Raw genomic sequence first — 21,562 nt, 5'->3', positions numbered from 1 at the left:
GCCGGCGGAGGTGGTTGGCTGTTCTTGGTCCAGGCTAGTGGCAGGGGCCCTTGGGTGTTGTTGAGTGTCCGTCCTGGTGTTGATGAGGTCCTGCAGCAGCCCTACCATGGTAACCAGGGTGGAGGTGAGGGCTCTGATGTCCTCCCTGTACCCCCGATAGTGTTCCTCCTGCAGTACCTGGATCTCCTGGAACCGGGCCAGTACCGTCGCCATCGTCTCCTGGGAGCGGTTGTATGCTCCCATGATGGTGGTGAGGGCCTCGTGGAGAGTGGGTTCCCTGGGCCCGTCCCCCCCCTGTCGCACAGCTGCCCTCCGAGTTGCCCTGTTTCCCTGGGCCTCTGCCCCCTGGCCGGTGTGCCCACTACCACTGCCCCCAGGTCCCTGTTGTTGTTGGGGTGGTGGGTTATCCTGGGTGCCCTGTAGTGGTAGACATACCGCAGATTGACGCGCCCTGGAGACAGAGGCATGGGCCCGCTGGGTGGGAGCTGTGCTGGTGTTCCCAGAGGGGTTTGGGTCTGTAGTGGCCTGGGCCTGTGTGAGGGGAACCGACTGTCCAGAGGTCCCCGATGGTCCGGGCTGGTCATCGGTGTCCAGGTCGACAGAGCTGCTGTCATCGCTGACGGCCTCTTGGGTGGGGGGTGTGGAGAATTCTGGGCCCTCCGCGGCGGTGTGTTGACGGTCGGGTCCTGCAGGGGTATAGAGGTATGGTTATAGTTTCAATGTGTGGCATATGGGTGTATCTGTGGGTTCCCGTGTCCCCAAGTGCTGGCATTCGTGTGTGGGGGCTTTGGTGAGGGTGGCTTGTGGGGGGGATGTGTATATGCATTGGGCATGCTTTGGTGATGGGTGTCCATGCTTAGTGGACGCATGCAGGCCTAGGTTTTTGGATGTGTGGGTTGTGATGGTGAGACATTGGCAGGGAATAGGTGTGCTGGGGGTGGGGGTGAGGATGGTGGTGGGGGTGAGGATGGTGGTGGGGGTGAGGGTGGGGGTGAGGATGGGGGTGGGGGTGAGGGTGGGGTTCGAGGATGGGGGTGAGGGTTGGGGTCTGATTTGGCATGCAGGTGGGGGGGAAGCAGTAGTGAAGCTTCAACTTACCAGTATCCATTCCTCCGCCGACTCCTGCGAGGCCGTCAGGATGCAGGATGTTCAAGACTTCCTCCTCCCATGTTGTAAATTGTGGGGGTTGAGGTGGGGGTCCTCCGCCAGTCTTCTGCACGCCGATGTTGTGCCTGGATACCATGGAACGCACCTTCCCCCGTAGGTCGTTCCATCGCTTCCTGATGTCTTCCCGATTTCTGGGGTGCTGTCCCACAGCGTTGACCCTGTCGACAATCCTCTGCCATAGCTCCGTCCTCCGGGCAATGCTGGTGTATTGGATCTGTGTGCCGAACAGCTGGGGCTCTACCCGAACGATTTCCTCCACCATGACCCTGAGTTCTTCGTCTGAGAAGCGGGGGTGTCTTTGGGGTGCCATGGGGTGGTGTGTATGATGTGTGGGGTGGAGTATGTGTAGTTAAGTGTGTTGAGTGTGGTGGTGTGTGTTGTTTTGTGTGTGGATAGTGTGTGGGTGATGGTGTTGAGTGGCTGTGGCTGCTAGTTTTTGGATGGTGGTGTCTCGCTCTGGCCTTCTTTCAGAATTTTTGGTCGTAGGGGTTTGTGGGTGATGTGGGTGTGTGTTTTATATTGTATTGTGTGTGTGGGAGTGGTGTGTGTATGTGTATCAGGTGTGTGGTATTCAAATCGGCCAATGTGGCTGAGTTTTGTTCGTTTGTGTGTATTCTGACCGCGGCGGTGTGTCCCGCCAATGGAATACCGCGTTTGAAAGACCGCCGCTTGGATTCGTGGGTCGTAATGGCATGGGCGTATTTCTGTTGGCGTGACGGTGGAGGTTTTGTCACCTCCACTTTTCCGCCGACCGCTGGTCTGGCGGTCTGTTGTGGCTGTCGGATTTTCGGAGGTTTGCCTTCTGCGGGTCAGAATGACCGTGGCGGGTTTCCGCGACCGCGGCGGGATTATGGAGGATTTCTGACCGGCGGTAGGCGCCTTTTACCGCCGAGGTCAGAATGACCACCATAGTGTGACCAAGGAATGAGACTGTGCTAACTCTAAACAAACATTTTTCCCTCTTCAAAGTCAAACCATTACTTCTTAGTCTATCAAGCACAGTTCTTACAACAACATCATGCTTAACTGTATCTTCACCATAAACAAGTATATCATCTTGAAAAAACAAGACTGAATCAAGACCCTTGAGTACCTCTCTCATCACTCTCTGAAAACAAGCAGCAGCTGAGGCCAGCCCAAAAGGCATCCTCAGAAATCTGAACGCTCCCAAAGGAGTAACAAAAGAGGTAAGATGTCTCGACTCCTCATGAAGCATAATCTGGTGATAAGCTGCTGATAGATCCATGACACTGAACACTTTAGCACCATTCAGCATAGTCAAAGTTTCACTGATATTTGGTAATGGTTGACGGTCCACCCATATAGACTGATTAAGACCTCTAAGGTCAACACATAATCTTATTTTTTTACCATTGTCTTTAGGGACCAAAACTATGGGGGCCAACCATTCAGAAGACTCAATTTCTTCTATGACTCCTAAATCCAACAATCTATTGAGTTCTTCCTGTAATGGTTGTAACATCAAATGGGGAACTTTCCTTACTTTGTATACAATCTGTTTGGCACTTGATTTCAAAATGATTTTATGTTTAAAATTCTTTAGTAAGCCTAATTTGTCACAAAAAACTTCAGGAAACTCAATGGCAAACCCCTCAACATCACCCATTTTGGAAACCGAAAGAACCTGGTCAGGAGCATTTGGATTCAAAATTATTCCCAAATCTCTTTGATGACGCCACCCCAAAAGATTATTGCCACACTTAGCAACATAAACCTTTCCTACGGTCTCACGCCCTTTAAATTTAATTGACATTATGGAGTAACCAAATAAATCAATTTTCTGTCCACCATACCCAATAGGAGCAATATCAGGTGGAATCAATTTGATGTTATAGTCTCCAAAAATTCTTTCCCAATTCCTGTCACCTATCAATGTAAAAGGGGATCCAGAATCAGCAAGTACTGAAACAGTTCTCTCCCCAACGTCGATATCACATTTTGGCATAACAAGTTTATCACATGTAATTTCCTTAGGTTGCAAATCCCCAGTATCCGTGTTATTAATACACAATACAATTTGCTGACTATCCACAGGCTCCCCAACCATATTTATCTAAGAACTTCTGCACACCTTTGCTAAGTGTCCTTTCTTCCCACACTTCCTGCAATTAACATTCCTTGCAAAACACTTAGGATTGTTAGCCAGATGACCAACATTTCCAAACTTAAAACATCTAATTTTAGAATCTCTCTGTACATCCTTACTGATTCTCATCTTTTCAGCAATGTTATGTACCAACTCATTCTCACATATGCCGTCTGAAGTTGAAATCGCAGCTGAGATAGCTGTTTGTCCAGAGTCTATATGAGTACCAGTAATAGGACCCATATCTTTTATTTCCTTAACCCAAAGAATGGCATGTTCAATACTCTTGGCAATTATAATAGCTTCATTTAGCGAAGGATTCTTGGCCAACAACTTTTCTTGAACTCTGGGATTGTTTGTGCAACGAACCAACTGATCATGTATTAAAGATTCAGTTATATTTGCAAAGTCACACGTCTGAGCCAATGTTTTAAGTGACGCAATATAATTTGCGACTCTCTCATCTTTCGCTTGATGTCTCATAAAAAATTTGTGTCTTTCCATAACAACGTTGATGCGACCATCAAAATGTTTTTTGAGCATCATGAGAGACATTTCATAAACATCTCTTGGTTCACCCTCAGCAGAACCAATGTTTATAAAATCAAGGCTATCATAAATATTACGTCCCTCAATCCCCAAATTGTGCAATAAAATTCCCTGTTTCCTTGCTGGTGAGAATTTCTCTCCTCCAATACCGATCAAGGAAGAGTCAAATAAGTTTATCCATTTCTTCCATGGCAAAACAGGTTCACCACGTTCTGACAAAAATTGAGGTGGTTGAGACATGCTGAGAGGAGAATGCTGCGACATAATGTGTGTTAATAAGAGGTAATAAATATATAAGAAGTTAAGATAGTTTAACTATATACATTGAATAAGAATCTTAACACAGTTCAAAATAAGTCAGCACTCTAGTTATTAGCTCTTAATACGTTGTCTAATAAACTTGTTTGTGTTCCATAGTTCAAGTAGGTCAGCAGTCTAGTTGTTGGCTTTTTATTGCTCTTCCGTTTTTTTTTTTCCTTACTTCCTGTGAGAAATATCGAGATCTGTAATGCTGAACTGGTTCCCTTTCAAGAACGAGGTAAACTGCTCCAGATACTTATACTTAAAAGAAATACGCGTTCCTGCAGCGCATGTTAGACAACGAAAATCGGAATTTCACGCGCACACAGTGCCAGGCGCGTTGCAGCACAATCGTCAAGCGCGTGTACACTAACAGTACAGTCTAAAGTTGTAGTCTCACAGGTTCAGATTAAACTCTTCAGAAAATTAAACGTGAACTTCTCATTCGCAGCATAAGCGTCAAATGCTTTCCGCATGTATCCGCTTGTATCCACAAATACACAAAAGGTTTAATACGCGTAAATCCGAACAGCGTAACTTCTAGAAATGAACACGTCTTCTAAAACAGTATTTCGGCTTATGAAAAGCCCAAGAGATCATACTTGCGAACTCTGTCATAATTGAGTCCTTTGTTTCCTTTGATGCAGCGCTTGACACTCCAGAAAAGTACAATAAATATACAACGCGTGGATTCTTGGAAAACGGTGGATGTTCGTAGCTCGTCGCCAATGACAAGATGTATCTTTTCAATACTTTTATTGTAGATAAATAACTTCTAGTACAACAAACATCCACCCTTAGGTAGCCCATGAATCTTCATCTCTCTTTCACCTTCGTCCTTCTCCAACCGTCCTCCGTGGAATCCCACATCACAGGATTCCACCTATTACCTCACCATCCCTAGAACCCCACACGACCGCACAGTGAATTACAATGCATGAAACCATAACAATTTTATTTTTATTTTTTTAAAGTGGCATGGGGGGCCTAATTTGGGTCCCCCTACATGCCACTGTGCCCAATGACCATGCACAGGGGACAGAAGTCCCCTGGGCATGGCCATTGGGCCAGGGGTGCAAGACTCCTGTCTTTGCTAAGACAGGAGTCATATCAATGGGGGTTGTGCGTCAAAAAATGACACAAGTCCGGTTTGAGGCATGATTTTTGCCTCAAACCTGACTTGCACCAGTTTTTTGACGCACAACCCCCATTTTTCCCTACGCCGGCGCTGCCTGGTTTGAGTAATTTTTTTTTACTCAGACCAGTCCGCAGCGCCGGCTAACGTCATTCCTTAAATAAGGCGCCCGCATGGCGCGTAGGAATGGCGTTAGCCGGCTGTAAAAAAATTTACGCAAACCAGCGCCGTCGCTGGTTTGCGTCAAAAAGTATAAATATGGGCCTTGATTCAATGTTACAGGCAAGAGGTATTGGATCTGAGGAAAAGCATTTTTGGTCGGCTGGTGAAGTAAATACTCAATTAGAGAAGAATGGTAAGGTGTCAAGAAAAAGGAAAAATATTGATGTACCTGTCTCTCAAATTTAAAGAAGGGGGTCTGTAGAGACAGAGCAAGGTTCCTGTGAATGCATAGGGCAAGGAAGTGTTGCGGTCACACAAGGAGGCCCAGGAAAAGTAAAGAAAGGTTTTAATAAGGCACATAAACAAACTGTTATGCAATGTGATGAATCCTCTGACAGTGCGGAAGTGGAGTTAAGTTATTTGTCTGATTTTGATTCAGAAGATCAATCTTTTGAAAAATCAAAAAAGAAATACGTTTTGGAGAGTAATAGGGATGTTGATTAATGGATCCCTTGGGAGAGTCCTTGTTTGAGCCTTTGATGATAAAGCATCCACTTTCTCCTGAATGGACTCCAGCAGCACATTTTGCGGAGTATGTGGAATCTTGGCTGAGAAAACAAATACCTAAGGAGGTGAGAATAAGGTTTGAGGTCAGAGTGTCCCAAACCTTCTTTGGCAAACAAGGAAATGGTGACACCAGATATGGATGCTAAGATATTAGCTTTTGTAGGGAAAGAAGGCCAGGATACTTGCAAGGTTTTAGGTAATGGCCTGAGAATGTGCCAAGATAGTTTACTGGATGTGATTGGTCCATTGACAAAACATTTCGATAAGGAAGAAGAGACACATGTAAATAAGGAAAACTTGGATGTTGAAGAGTTGAGACAATTAATATAATAATGTGCAGTGTATCTTTTGGGGATGCTAACACTGCAGTTTCAGTTGAACACAGAAAGAGCATCCTACTTAAATTTGATCCAAAGTTAGTGTATTTGGCAAATGGGGCAGGTCCACCTGCGAATAGTCTCTTATTTGAAGGTGCTTTCATTAAATTGATGTCTACATTGTGGGTGCATATAGTTCCATCCAAAAGTTGCAGAGAGACATAAAGAAAGTTTTCAGTGAGCGTGTTTTTGGTTGGGCCGGATGGACGAGAGGTTGGTTCCCTGACCAAGGTCAAGGAATCACAAGAAATTGTTTTTCTCTGGGATTTAGACCCTACAAGCAGAAACATGGTTGAATACAATCAATTGGATTCTACCCTCAAAGACAGAGAACTAGAGGAAGAGGAACACGCTGCACCCAGGATCAGGTAAGGTTAGACCCTATTGTTATCCCATTAAAATTGGGCAGCAGACTTGCTCAGTTATATCACAGTTGGGTTTGGATAACAGCAGATCCTTGGGTGTTGCAGACAGTACAAGGTTATCATATAGATTTTGTAGAGGAACCAGTTCAGTCCTGGGTTCCAGAAATGATAAACTTCAAAGCAGAATTGGCAACGTTGGTTGAAAAGGAGGTTCAGAATTTGTTGGAGAAAGGTGCAGTAGAGGAGGTGCATTAGGATTTGAATGGTTTCATAAGCAATATTTTTCTAGTGGAGAAAAAGGCCTAAGGGATGTGTCCGGTGATAAATCTGAGGAGTCTTAACGATTGGGTGATTTACCGTCATTTCAGGATGGAGGGGATGCATATGTTGAGGGTCATTCTACAGACAGTAGGTTAGTTAACTCGTTTAGATTTGAAGGATGCATATTTAACAATTCCAATTTGGGAACAGCATCAGAGAATCCCGCAATTCACATGGGTGGGAAAATGTGGAAGTTTTTATGTCTGCCCTTTGGATTATCATCCGCCCTGTGGTGTTTCACGAAGGTCCTTCGTCCAGTGGTAGCTTATAAAACAATGGATAGGTTTGATTATCTATTTAGACAACATTTTAATAATGGATCAGGACAAGTTGAGAGTGAAAGGTTATACAGTCCTGGTGATAAGGTTGTTGGAAGGTTTGGGGATTGTAGTGAACAGGAACAAATCAAGTATGTAGCCAAATCAGGTGACTCCGTTTTTGGGCTTCTTGGTAGATACAGTGAAGGGAGAGTTAAGACTTCCAAAAAAGAAATTGAAGAGAAGAAGAAGGAGATTCAAAAAGTTCTGATTATGGATCACATTTCTTTGAGAATGTTGGCTTGTGTGATAGGATTGTTGTCATCAGCAATTCAAGCTAGTTTTCCTGGACCTTTGAATTATTGAGCACTTCAGAGATTGAAGGCAATTCATGTGAGAAGTGGGTTTAAATATTCAGAGACCATAACTCTTACCACAGTAGTAAGGGAAGAACTTCAATGGTAGTTAAGGAGTATGGATGCCTGGAAAGGGAGAGCAATTTTTTAAGAGAATCCCATTTGGTTATAGAATCAGATGCAAGTTTAAATGGTTGGGGTGCCCATTGTGGAGCTGTGTCAGCAGGAGGCCATTAGACAGAGGAAGAAAGGGAGATACACATAAATTGTCTGGAGTTGTTGTCAGGGTCATTTGCAATATGGTGTTTCACAAGCACCAAACTAAGGTGCTTGGCTCTGTTAAGGGTGAACAATGTCTCAGCAATGAGATATGTAAGCAAGTTGGGAGGTCCAAAGTCAAAAGTCTTAGTGGATTTGGCAAGAATGTTTTTAAATTACTGCCTAATGAGGAATGTATCAGTGCAGGGGGAGTACATTCTAGGATTGATCAATGCAGTGGCAGATTGGTTTTCAATGATTTTTCAGGATTTGAATTATTAGAGACTGAACAGTGAAGTTTTCTTACAATTAGAGTGAGTTTAGGGCCCATTCGAAGTAGATTTGTTTGCGAACAGGTTGAATGCTCATGTGGAGAGATTTTTCAGTTGGCATCTAGTTCTGGAGATGGCATGGGTAGATTAATTCTGTCAAGACTCAAAAAGTCTTCACCTTTATGCATTTCCACCCTTCTCGATGATTGCTCGGGTGGCTGTGATGGTTCCACAAATGGAAGCAGACTATGGTGGTGGTAACTCTACTTTGGAGATCTAAGGTTTGGATTCCTATCCTATTAGTGTTGTCAGTGTATTTTCCAATGTTATTACCAATGTTTCAAGAAAGTCTGGTGGGTCCAAAAGGGAAGATTTATGATCTGGTGAGAACAAGTCACTTGAGTTTAGTGGCATAGAGAATTTCAGGAGAGTTTGGGAGGTGCCAGGTCTTTCAGCAAAGGCTTCAGACCTTGGGCTCCTGGAGTAAGGAAGATGTATAGATTAGCTTGGAAGAAGTTGAGTTGCTGGTTTATGGAAAGGAATTATTATCCCATTTCAGTGGATGTAGTTGAATTTGTAAGTTATTCTCAAAAATGTTTGAAAGTGGTCTAATTTATCAGACTATTAATGTTCATAGGTCAGCAACTGCGGCAGGTCATGTTCGGGTGAATGGATTATCGGTCAGGCAAGATGTTTTGGTAAGAAGACCAATGAAGAGCATTGGAATTGCAATGGCACCAGTTTCGAGGTATAATTCAGTCTGGGGTGTTAATAAGGTAATATGATATTTTGGAAGTTGTGGATTCAATAGTGCTTTGCCAGTTTGGGACTTGTCATTGAAGTTGGCTATTTTATTGTGTTCGGTGTCATTTAGGAGAGTATCTTTTGTGAAGGCTCTTGATGTGACAAGTAGGATATTTTATTCCTGAATGGGGTATGTTGGTGTTTGACCAGGAGGACTAAAACTAATTCTACATCTATATTCTATCAATTGTTTTAATGATAATGAAAACATATGTGTAAGTATGCTGTGTAAAAGAGTATGAGAGGCGAACTTTGAGTATGAGACTATTAGAGGTGACACAATTAATACTTTCATTTAAGAAACCTTTTAAAACTGTGTCTTTCCCCACTCTTGCTAGGTGGGTTAAGGAGGTGATGTTGAGGGCAGGTATGGGTGTGGGTGTGTTTGGGGCACATTCTGTGAGAGGTGTTGCTGCTTCAAAAGCTTTGAAGATGGGAGGTGCTCTTCTGAACATTTGGAGGTGTGCAGAATGGTCAAATTATATAACTTTCAAACTGTTTTATTTCAAACCTGTAGAGAATGCAGCTTCTTGTCTAATTGAAAAGCTTAGGAATTGCATAATGTTAGTCTCCAGGTCGGTGGGCAGGAAATCTGGATTTTATTCAAGACAGAGGCTAATATTATACCTCCCATTAATCCCTCCCTTGTTTCATCATATATTTGTTTAACTTGTAGCTTGTGGACAAGTAAACTGATGGAAGAGATCCAGCTGTTCATTATTAGAGATAATTTTGAGAAGATGGAGGATAGGTGAATCTCTGATTATTTTTGAAGTTTTAAGGCAGTTTAAGTTGATTGTCTTGATGGCATGTTTCAGTAGCAAAGAAGGAAGGAAGATTGCTGGGGGTTTTAGCCTTTTATTGACTTATGGAACGCTTTGAATATTCAATAAAGTGACTGCTATGAATAGTGGCAATAAAAAGTGATTGAATAATATTGGCATCCGTGTCTTTAATAAAATCCAGATTGTCTGCCCACCAGGCTGTGGAAAATCTACATTTACATCTAAGCTTCTGAGAGCAGAACTTTTACATAAAGTCAGGCTTCTCTTCTACAGGATTCATTGCTAGAAATATTTCATATAGTTCAGTATTAGCCTACAAACAAAACTATGAGGATACATTTTTAAGTTGGATCATCCAGCAATATAGGTGCATTCTGGAAATGCCAAGCTGCCATTCAATGGGACTCTTCTCAACTTCTTCCATTCTACCTAGCCCCTTTGCATGCCCATATGCATTGTATTCAAAGAAGGGTAATTTCTGTAAACAAATGCCTTCCAATGTCAAGGGGAATTGCATTAAGTAGGAAATTTATTTTGGGGACAAGTAATATATCACCAATGTTAAGTCTATTAATAACTATTGAAGGCAACCTATTTCAATCAATAAGCATATCTATAAAGTCCTTAAATGTTCCACAAGGTTCCATAAATGCCCAAGTATTTAAGCACAAACATGGGATTGGTAGCTTGAATGGAAACAGAGCCCCTCAAACTAATCAACGTTTGTTTTGTGTCCTAAAAGCAAACCAAAATTGTCAATCCGTTTTTTAAGTGTTAGCAGAAATCTAGTCATGTTTGATGTATATATAAGAAGGGCCTCAGCATGCAGAGCAATTTTTCCGTTTCACCCATTATGCCAGAATGGGCAGTCTTGGTTTCCTGCCTTATACTTTGAGCAACTGGCTCAATATGAAGATGAAAATGAGCCGGGATGTGACACAACTCTGTAACATTCCTCTCCAAATTTTCAATTCTTCCATTAATATCCAATTATTCGCTAAACTACCAGTGGGGTAAGAATAAACCTATTTGATTGCCTGCATTATTTAGATGCTACTCTAAGAAACTTCTGGTTATGCCAAAGGTGATGCCAATTGACACTATCAAATGAATTAGAGGAGTGGATGGCCAAATCATCTAATGCCACATGGTTGCTATAACTGACATCCACATTTATAATCAGGTTTCTTGTAAACTCATCTGTGTATCTCCCTGCAATAAACCCCTTCCAATCATCCAGGGCCAATCCCCGAGGACTGGGTTATTAAGCTTAATGATGAACATTTTCACAAACAGCTTGGCATTAATATTAAAGATAGAAAAAGGGAAATAGCTTTCCCAACGAAGAGGGCTTTTCAGAGTTCTTGATATAATGGCTTTAAGCCTAAATCCCAAACTGGGGACAAAAATCATATACATTTGTTGGGAGACCACCAAGGACATCTATGTTGAACCGTGTAGCTGTCTGTATCACTTTGTTATCCTTCTAAAAACCAGCAGGCTATCCAACTTGCTGTCTTCCTGAACATTAATACTTAATACAGTCTCATTCTTATAAATATACTGAAAAGAATGCCCATTCTACCAGGAACTGAACTTACTTTGTCTAGACTAGTAGGGTAACATACCTGATCAATGATGTGCACATTTCAGAATATGTTTATTTCCATGCTAACCGATTGCTGCTTCCCCTCCCTTGCTCCGATCAATTTCTATCAATTGTGCCCTCCCCGTCTTTTTGCGGTATGAGGATAGTGTATACAGAGATTATCTTTGCTAGCTTTTCTTGAATGGTCACTCTGGTAACCTCCGAAAGGACTGCTCCAAAAGAAGGCTTCTCTTTTAGAATATTCTACCTCTCAACTTTCTGCTTTATGTTTTTCCTTTTCCCAATCCTTAAGGATAAATCTGTTATTATTCCTCTATTGTGGGATTTAAAGACATTCCACACACCATATGGTGCAGCAGAATCCATATTATTGTAAACAAATAATCCATATGCTTGTTGCTCACCTGAAGCAAGTCTCCCTGATTCCCTTCTTCTAAAACAATTTTTCAATCAATGGACAGGCTTTTACCATGGGATATCACCATTATTGGTAGTACCAGAACTAAACCAAAATGATCAGAAAGGCCATGAGCCAAATAACTGCACGAAAGCACCTGATTTGTTTTTGTTTATGTCATGCAAAAAGGCCCAGGTATCCAGTGAGTGCAGCATTTGATTCATTACAGAGGTGCTCTCAAACAAAAGTCACAGACTTGATACTCTAATTATAGGTGGGTAATAGTGAATTACAACAATGTTTTTTTACCAGGGAGTTCTGAGTGACATGAAATAGACAACAAGAGTAAAGCTTGAGTTTTCTATAATGTCACTCAGAACCCTGAGATGAAATACATCCAAGTGAGCCTAGCTACAGCAGCCTGGAATTCCTTTATGATGCAGCAACAGTGAGTTTGAGATTTGTAACCCACCATTGCTAAGTCACAGGAGTGAATTATTAAATTTAGAATCTTCGCTCATGCTAACTGAGACCCATGCATAACACATAGAGCTATTGATGGGTAAAAGTGAATTACAGCATGGTATTGCCAAGGGGTTCTGAATGACATGAAATAGACATAGAGAGTGTAGCTTGAGCTGTCTATAATGACACTCAGAACCTGAGGCTGCAAAGCTACAGTATGGCAGCCACGAAGACAGCTTTATATTGAGTGTTGTTAATTCAGCAACATCATATTTTAGAACCAAATATACATTTAAGTTCCAAAGACAGCAACATGATTTCCAAGGGGACTGCAGTATTGGGTTAATTTATGTATGTGTGTGTGTAAGACTTCTCCTGCACACCAAACAAAGAAAGTAAAACTTTATTGCAGGAATCTGACCCTGGCGAGTAAGCACGAAGGACAACACGTCCAGCTGCTGTCCTCCAACATTCCATATCCAGTCCTTTTATCCTTATTCTATGATGACAACAATTCCTGACTATACACATTATTTTCTATGTGCATTACAACATATCTTCCCCCTTACAAAACAAACAATTGAGATATACGAACCATCTGAATAAGCTGAATAATACTAAAATTATATTGTGAGCTTATGCAGATCACTCTACGAAATGATCTAGTACATCTTCCAGCAGATCAAAATAATTTGAGTCATGACCATAGTGCATTACGTACAAGCAAAATCTTTTAATTTTGTTGGTTTGGCAATTTTTCTACCAAACCTCCCATAATTAGCTTCAGGTTTGTTGATTAGATCATGAACATTTCTTTCTATCGTCGAGGATCCATTATTGACTTGCACATGGCTGTACTCCTGAGATGAACCTTGCTCATGTTTATTGTATTCTTTTTCATTCATATTTTCAGTTCTTGCATTTGGTGCCCATGCATTTACCTCCTCAATCAACCAGCCTTTATGATCTGCCATTCCTAGCATTTTACCATTACTTGTAACTGGTTTTGTAGTTGCACCTTTTCCTTTGTATAGAGATACTCGACTTAAGTGCCATACATTCCCATCCTCCTACAAAAGTGAGTTGCAAAATACCTTTACCACTTTAAGAGGGTCACAAAACCTGCCTTCACTTTTCACTAATAGTCCAGGATGTTTTATTTTCACCAAGTCTCCCACCTTCACTTGAAATTGTTTACATCTGGGTTTCTGATCATAGAATTTCTTGTAATTATCTTTGCTTTGTCCTTTAACAATTTCTGGTGTCCATTCACTCAATCTGGCTTTACTAATCCATCCAACATTATCTTTTCTCAACGGAATTCTACCCCTCATGAGTTAAAGTGTCTATACTCAGTTGATAAGCAAAGTTTAACTCTGTATGCCCACACTGTTTTCCATACAACTTATTTCCACCTCTGCCCGCATTCGTAGCTAATTGTATACTATTCTTTCTGACACCACTGAAGGGCTCAACAGCATCATTAATAGTGGGATGGTACACAGACGTCATGTTATGAATAATGGCATTTCTATGTAAATATTTTGTTTTAAACTTCTCTAACAAACTGAGGTCCATTGTCCTTGATTATGCATTTTGATACCCCTGCTCTTAGAAAAATGTGATCCAAAAAACAAACTGCAGTATTGGATTCTGCTATGGAAACAACCTCTATTTTGGCCACTTGGCAAAGTGGTCATAGCACACCAAACTATTCTTTGGCATAGTGTCATCCAATGTTAGTCCAATTATGTCTAACCCAATCAACTCCCACTGCATGTCATGGGCTTTAATGGGCACAAGTGGAGGTTTGCATGTTATTAAGTTTTTTCAGAATCATTTTAAAAATCGCAATCCCTAACTTTCCTCTCCATTGCCATGTTTATACCAGGCCACCTATAAAATTCCTTAACTCTACTCTTGGTTTTTGAAATTCTTAAATGACCTTTGTGGCACATATTCAGACAATTATCTCTTAGAACACTTGGTGGAACCATCCTCCCATTGTATAACATCCCCTAATTCTCTTCAGATAATTAATTTCTTAGTTCCCCAAAAGTACCCGTCACCATCCATTTCACTTGTATTGGGCCAACCATTCCTTATTCCTTTGCAATTTGTCAGGTTCAGATCGTACTTCATCTCTGAGGCTCTACGGGACATGTTTGGCTTTATGCACACAGGGTATGGCATCTTCCTTTAAAATAATCTTACATTGAAACCCCTTTAAATATTCAATCTTATCAGAAAAGACTTCTGGGTGAGCAGAGAAAACTTCAGTATCATCTATGGTTGCTACGTCCCTCACAAGCAATACCGGTTCAGGGCTATTGGAATCCAGTATAATGCCAAGATCCTCTTTGTCCCACCAGCCCAAAACAGATGGCCCTGTTTTCAAAATAAACAGTTTACTCAAAGCCTCTCTATTTCTAAAAACAAAAGAAAGTTATCTGAAACCTAACTAATCAATAGGATTGCCAGTAAAACATTTTGGATAAATATCTGGTGGCAATAACTTATTCCCCAAAACAGATGTAAACTTTCTACCCCAAACACTCTTGTTGATAATGGTATATGGGGAACCAAAATCAGCTGTTACTGATATATTGACACCGCCAAATAATAATTCAGATTTAGGTTTATTAATTTTTGAATGAGACAAATTTAAACATGATTCTATACTTAACACAAACATATTAGTGTTGTCCACCTCATCACCAGACTGCCAATCCTGACAAGAAATATCTTCTAACATTTTAATTGCCCCCTCACCATTTTCTTGCACACCTTTTTAAAGTGTCCAATGATGTGACATGCCGAACAATGTTGTTTTCTTAAAGGACATTTTTTGTCATTGGCGTAATTCCCAGAAAACTCACATTTGAAACATTTGATACTTCTCTTATGTTTGTTTTTCTCCTTTTGCCCACTAAACACATTTTCTTCCGTACTACACCTTCATCTTTACCTTTCTTACTTTATTTGACCTTCTGAACTACTTCACTTGGCTTGTGCATTTTTTCACCATTAAAATCCTCACTAGTTTTTGATAGGACAGCTTTTGCACCTCTACTAGTAAGCTCAATATGCTGAGCTATTTCCATTACTTCCTGTAATGGGGCCTCTCCCTTTGCCCATAAATTCTCTGAAATGGTTGGGTTAAAATACTGCACGACAATCTGATCAGGTATGAGTTAATCATGTAAAGAACCAAAACGACACATTAACGCCAAATTTTTCAATGTGGCGACATAATCATCAATTGATTCTACTTTCTTTTTTTCCTGTGGAAAAATGTATATCAACACCCACATAAACAGTTGGTGTAAAATAATTATCTAAATCCTCTAACGCATTAGAGAAGACATCTCCTTGTACAGATCTTTTTTTTGATGCAGTTGTATATTTTCAAACCTGATGGTCCCAAGGAATGTAGTCAAACTTTTTTTTCCCTTTCAGGTGTAAAATCTTCTTTATTGTCAGAAGTGGAACCATAGTTTATGAAGTATTCACACCAATACTGCCACTTAAGTGAACAGATTCCAGTTGATGTAATAAAAGGTTGGGTGGTGTTATTGTAAGCAATGTTAATACTTGGTAGAATAGGAAAACCAAAAGACTGCAATGCATAGGATAATATAAAAGTGTTTGTATCACTGTAGCGTAGTTGGTATGCAGGAGTTCCACACGTCACAATAAAGATCCAATGAGCATGTATGTAAGTACATCGGGGCTTTGCTCTGCACTGTTCACGTCTGCGTGTGGCATGTTGGGGTGGACATTGCCAAGCAACAGGAATGGTGCCACAGGGCAAATGTGTAAGATAGGAGGACTATTACTGGTCGGGTGGTGCATAGGTGACAGTCGCTAAACAGAGGTAAGGGTACTTGCAGTCCCTTGCCCAAAGCACAACATTTGGCTCCATATCCATCGTGGTCTACAAGAGTTCAATAGAACACAGTTCCCATGTGCCCTGTAAATAAGTGCACACCACAGAGAAGTTTAGGTGAGGCCTAAGCAAGGGTTCACTGCCAGGGTCAGTCAACTCGTCGCTAAAAATTGTAAGAATGCTACTGCACACCAAATGTAGAAGGTAAAGCTTTAGTGCAGCAATCTGACCCTGGTGAGTCAGCATGGAGGACAACATGTCCAGCTGCTACGCATCCCTTGCTCCCTCCCCCAACATTCCATATCCTTTCTTTTATCCTTTTCCTCTGATGACATCAGTCCCTGACTATACACAATCTTTTCTATCTACCTCACAACAGTATGTCATTGGAGAATGTAGACAGTGGGATGGGAATTTAGAGTGTAGAATGTTGGGTATGTTCTTGCACTTACTGTGTGGGATTGGAATATTGGGCGACTTGGAGAGCTGCTGTAGGACATGTATGGGTCTTCTTATACTTATGTCCTTTGAGGTTGTTCACAAATAAAGAACTTGAACTTACCTGGCTGTACATCTTCACTATTGTAATTTAGCAATGAGTTAGAACTACCTCAGGAACCTATGAAACTGCAGTCTGTGGTTTCAATGACTACTTTGAAAACACATGAAATTACTTTGAGTGGCTTTCATTTGAACACGAACACCTTACCACTATGCCTGTGATCTTGTGCTGCATAGTTTCTGTGATTGACGCAACTTCAGAAAATGTTGTGGTACGTAGCAGTTGGACTAGCCAGCGTGTGCTGCTGTGGTTTCAGGACGCTATCATGAGCTGATGCTTAAAAGTCTCTTGAACTCGCACTTACGGCTGCATTTGGAGAACGCTGTCACGAGGGGGTGCTCAAATGTTGCTTGAGTGCGCTCTTATACTATGGAGGTACAGCAAATGCTGGTAAGGACATCACCTGCACTAGGATTCTTGGCAAATGGAAACCCTACAAGGGTATAAGGATTTTTTGTTTTGTATTCTGGATTTATGACTGCAAGTGGTGCTACTTCAGCAACTGGCAATACCAACTTACACCTCAGCTCTCCCAAAGCTTTTTTGGCAACTATGGGAGAACCCCCTGTTCAGTGGGTAGAATGGAAAGAATGGTTCCTCAAATATAAAGCATATTTGGAAGATAGTAAAGTGGGTTTGTTGGCCGAAAGGAAAAAGAGAATTTTATTGTACTGGGTTGGCCCTGAAGGTTTGCGGATATACAACCAGCTACAAAAACAGGAATGGAACGCTGGTGATTTGGATGTTTTTAAAACCTAGCTTATTGGATTTAGACGCACACTTTTCACCTACAGTGTGCATAGCTGATATGAGCCACGCTTTTTCCAAACGAAATAGATACAGAAACAGTATGAAACTACTGAAGGTTACATTTCTGCTTTAAAGAAACTGTAAATCACATTCCGATTTGGAAACTTGCACAATTAATTAATACACAATCAAATAGTCATGCCAAGAACAAAGGTATACAGGAATGGTTATGGGTTTAAGGAGAAGCTAATCTCAAAGAAATTCTGACAATAGTAAAAAAGCCAGAACTTTCTGAATGGTGTGCTAAGGCTAGTCTATCTCAGGAGAAAAAGGAAACTGTGACTCAGTGAATAGCATTTCAGATAGTAAACTCATAAATATACAGACAATGTGGCGCTACAATGACTAACATAAAGATAAATGTAGAAGTAACAATACTGAACAAGGAAAGAATGCAAACATTATTTCCTTTGATTGTAATAGTAATTCATACTCGACAAGATTTGACAAATGTCCTGCAAAAAATGCCAAATGTCTAGAATGTGGCTTGATTGGTCATTTTGCTAGAGTGTTAAAAAAACATATAACATCCCTTTCATAGTTAGGGCAGAAGATAAGAAAGAGTTGGAGAAACTTATAGAGTCACACATTATTGAACCAGTGGAGGCATCTGAATGGGTGTCACCATTGGTTCTAGCCAGACAGTCCAATGGTAAAGTGTGCTTGTGTGTTGATTTAAGCAGGTTGAACAACAGCATTGTTGTGGATCAGTTCCCTTTGCCAAGAATAGATGAGATGTTATCCGTAACCAGACAGGCAACATGGTTTTCCACATTGGACTTGGCTGCTGCGTATCATCAGATAGCTCTGGATCCAGATAGTAGACTTCTTACAAGATTTTGCACCCCTTTCAGTTGCTACCAGTTTTGATGCATGTCTTGCAGCTTATTGTAGGCAGCAGCAGTTTTTCAAAGACTCGTGACACAACTGTTTGGGGACACACCTGGAGTAACATTCTCACAAAATGATATTTTAATAATGGAAACGAGTAAGAAACATCATGATGACATATTAAGCAAGAGTTTGAGCATTTTCAAAGAAAAGGGTTTGACAGCTGAGATCAGTAAATACTAATGAGGCGAGAGAAAGGTCATGAGATAAGTGACAGTAGAATGAAACCTAAAGAAAAACTCCACCACCTAAATCCGAAGAGGAACTCAGGTCTTTTTTGGGTTTGGCAGACTTTTATTCCAAGTTTGTAGAAAATGTCTCAGAGAAAACTCATGATATGCGATTGTTGTTAAGATACAAAACCAAATTTGAATGGTCTAATGCATGTCAGAGATCATTTTTGGAAATCAAGCATGCAATCTGTAAAGCACCCTTGTTGCATGGTTTTGATCCTTCAGCTGAAATTTTTGTAGCAACAGGTGCTGGTGGGAAGGGTCTAGGTAGTGAAAAGAATGAACATGGAAAGAAATCATAATAGCTTTTGCTTCTTGATCTCTTTCGCCTACAGAAGAAAAGCACTCTCTGATAGAGAGAGAACATTAGCATGTGTGTGAGTATTGAAAAGCTCTTGAGAGGAGGACAATGTGTATTAAGATTAGATCACAAGCTCCTAACTAAACTTTTAACTACAGAGGGATTATCTAGAGCCTCTGCTAGGATTGCTAGATTATCCATGTGTTTACAATATTTCTTGTACAAAGTTAAAAATGCACCAGGAACTAAAAATATAATGCAGATTTGTTGAGCAGAATGTCATTGCCTCTCAGGGAGATTGACCAGGATCACTGGAATGGTTTTTGTGTAGAAGGGATTTTTGTGGAAGATATCAATAGCCTAAAGAAAGACGGGTTGATTGAAGAATAAATTAAAGATGATACCTTAAGGAGTGTGAAAGAAAAAGTTGTGAGTGGTAGAGGAAAATTTAGAAAAACTTAATTTTTGGGTGAAATGAAAGCATACTGGGAAGTTCATGATGAACTAAGTGTTATATATGTAATGAAGGACAATAAATTATACCACTTTGTGCTATCAGAGAAAAACTTATTTCAATTTGCCAGAAAGGACATCCTGTCATAACACATACCAAACGTAATGTGAAAACCTTATACTGGTGGTCTAGCGTGGAGCTGGAAAGGTTTGTACGATCTTGTATGAAATGTGAGAATGCTGACAAATCACAGAAAACTCTAAATCCCCCTATGCATTCTTTTGGATGTCCCGGGTTACCATGGGAAGATGTAGCATTAGACATCATGGGGCTTATGACATGGAGTGATGGTTCTTTCAAGTATATCATTTTGTTGGTGGATGTGTTTATAAGATGGACTCAACTGAAGGTAGTGGGTAAAGTGAACACTGGTACAGTGATCACATTTCTTGGCAATGTTTTCTTGAGAGAGGGTCTTCCTGCATCCATTTTAAAGGACAGTGATGTGCTGTTAAATATAATAAAATGAAAGACTTTATTAGGTTTGCAGGTATTGAGCAAAGATTTGCATCACTGTATCATCCTAGGGGAAATTGTGTTGTAGAGAGGGTAAATAGGATAATTAATGGTGTTTTACAGTTGTCTAATCACGGAAAAAAGATTGGGATTCAGAATTGAAAAAATTTGTGTGGGTGTATAGGGTGACTCCACGTGATTCAGTGGTTGGGAGTCCATTTGGTTTGATGAGAGGACATTTCCCGCATTCCAAAGAGAATCCTGGTTTGAAAGAGAGGGAAGAAAGTAATTTGGGATGCAGAAGAAGTAAGGAAATGCATGTTGCATCTCAGGAGAAGAACAAGACATATTTTGCTTCCAAACATTGAGTGTATGAGGTGAACTTGAAAACAGGTCAATCGGCCCGGGTCAAATCGGAAGGAAAGTTGCCAAAGGAAGAAGTAAATGTTGTCATCCTAAGAAGGTGGCGAAAGTCATGAACAACACTGTTAAGTTGGATAATGGCAATATTTGTCATACAAGTCCTATAGCGCTGGCTAAACATTACAATGGTAAGGTTGAAGTCTTAGCAAACAGAATGGGAATGATTCTTTAAGCAAGTTTTGGTGGGTGATTTTCTTACCTAATGTAAGGGAGGAGAGCAATATTGAGGATGAAAGCTGTAATGTAAATATCCAGCCTGACTGTGAAAATGGAAATGTTTCTTTGGGAGAAGATGGAAGTCATGGAAGTCAGGGAAGTGTTGTACCTGAGGGTGATAACAGTAATATGAAGACAAGCACCTTTGAAAGGACAGTCAAGAAACCTAAGAATTTGGAAGATTATGATTATAGTTAATTCACACATGAAGCTAAGGTCTTGCCAAGAAGATATACTTAAATAGCTCAAATTTGAATTGTGCGTTCTAGTGTTTTTTATTGTATTATTTCAGGGTTTTTTTGTCAAAGGGAAGGGATGTGTGGTGTTGGGTTAAGTTAAGTATATATGTCATTGTTCTTGTACTTATAGTGTGGGGTTGGAATGTTGGGGGACTTCGAGAGCTGGTCTATGGCCTGTATGGATCTACTTATCTCTACGTCCTTTGAGGATGTGTATAAATAAAAAACTTGAACCTACTGGGCTGTACATCTTCACTACAGGGACACATCTTGCAGAGCTAATTAAGGCATCCCATATCATGAGTACCATAAGCTATTTTATAAGAATTCCAAGCGCTACATAACTTATATATGATTAGTAAGCAAACTGTTACCACATCCAAATGCTGTTAAAAGTATTGTCAGTTATTTCCCGAAAATGTTAGGATCTTTTGTCCTCAGTGCTAAATATTGTACCTTGTTATGCTTAAAAGTTTGAATGTTTTATGAGATTATTGTGGTAAATGTGTTGCTCTGTACCAATGATTTCTCTTATTAAATAGTACAGCATTGACATGATAATATGTACTTTGTCTGTAGATGGATTCTGTTCAAATATTCTTTTTGAATATTGTTTAGTTCAGAACGCAAGCAAATATGATTACGTTTAACCATTCGTTAGGAAACATGTTGAATACTCTTTAACATTAAGATAGAAGAGATATATTTTTAGGTAGTCTCATAGATAGGAACAGTGTTGATATTACATGAGTTAAACTTTAAACAAAGAATTATT

The sequence above is a fragment of the Pleurodeles waltl genome, chromosome 1_2 (assembly GCF_031143425.1).
Source record: "Pleurodeles waltl isolate 20211129_DDA chromosome 1_2, aPleWal1.hap1.20221129, whole genome shotgun sequence".
NCBI lineage: Eukaryota > Metazoa > Chordata > Amphibia > Caudata > Salamandridae > Pleurodeles > Pleurodeles waltl.
Note: the sequence above shows the minus strand (reverse complement) of the source record.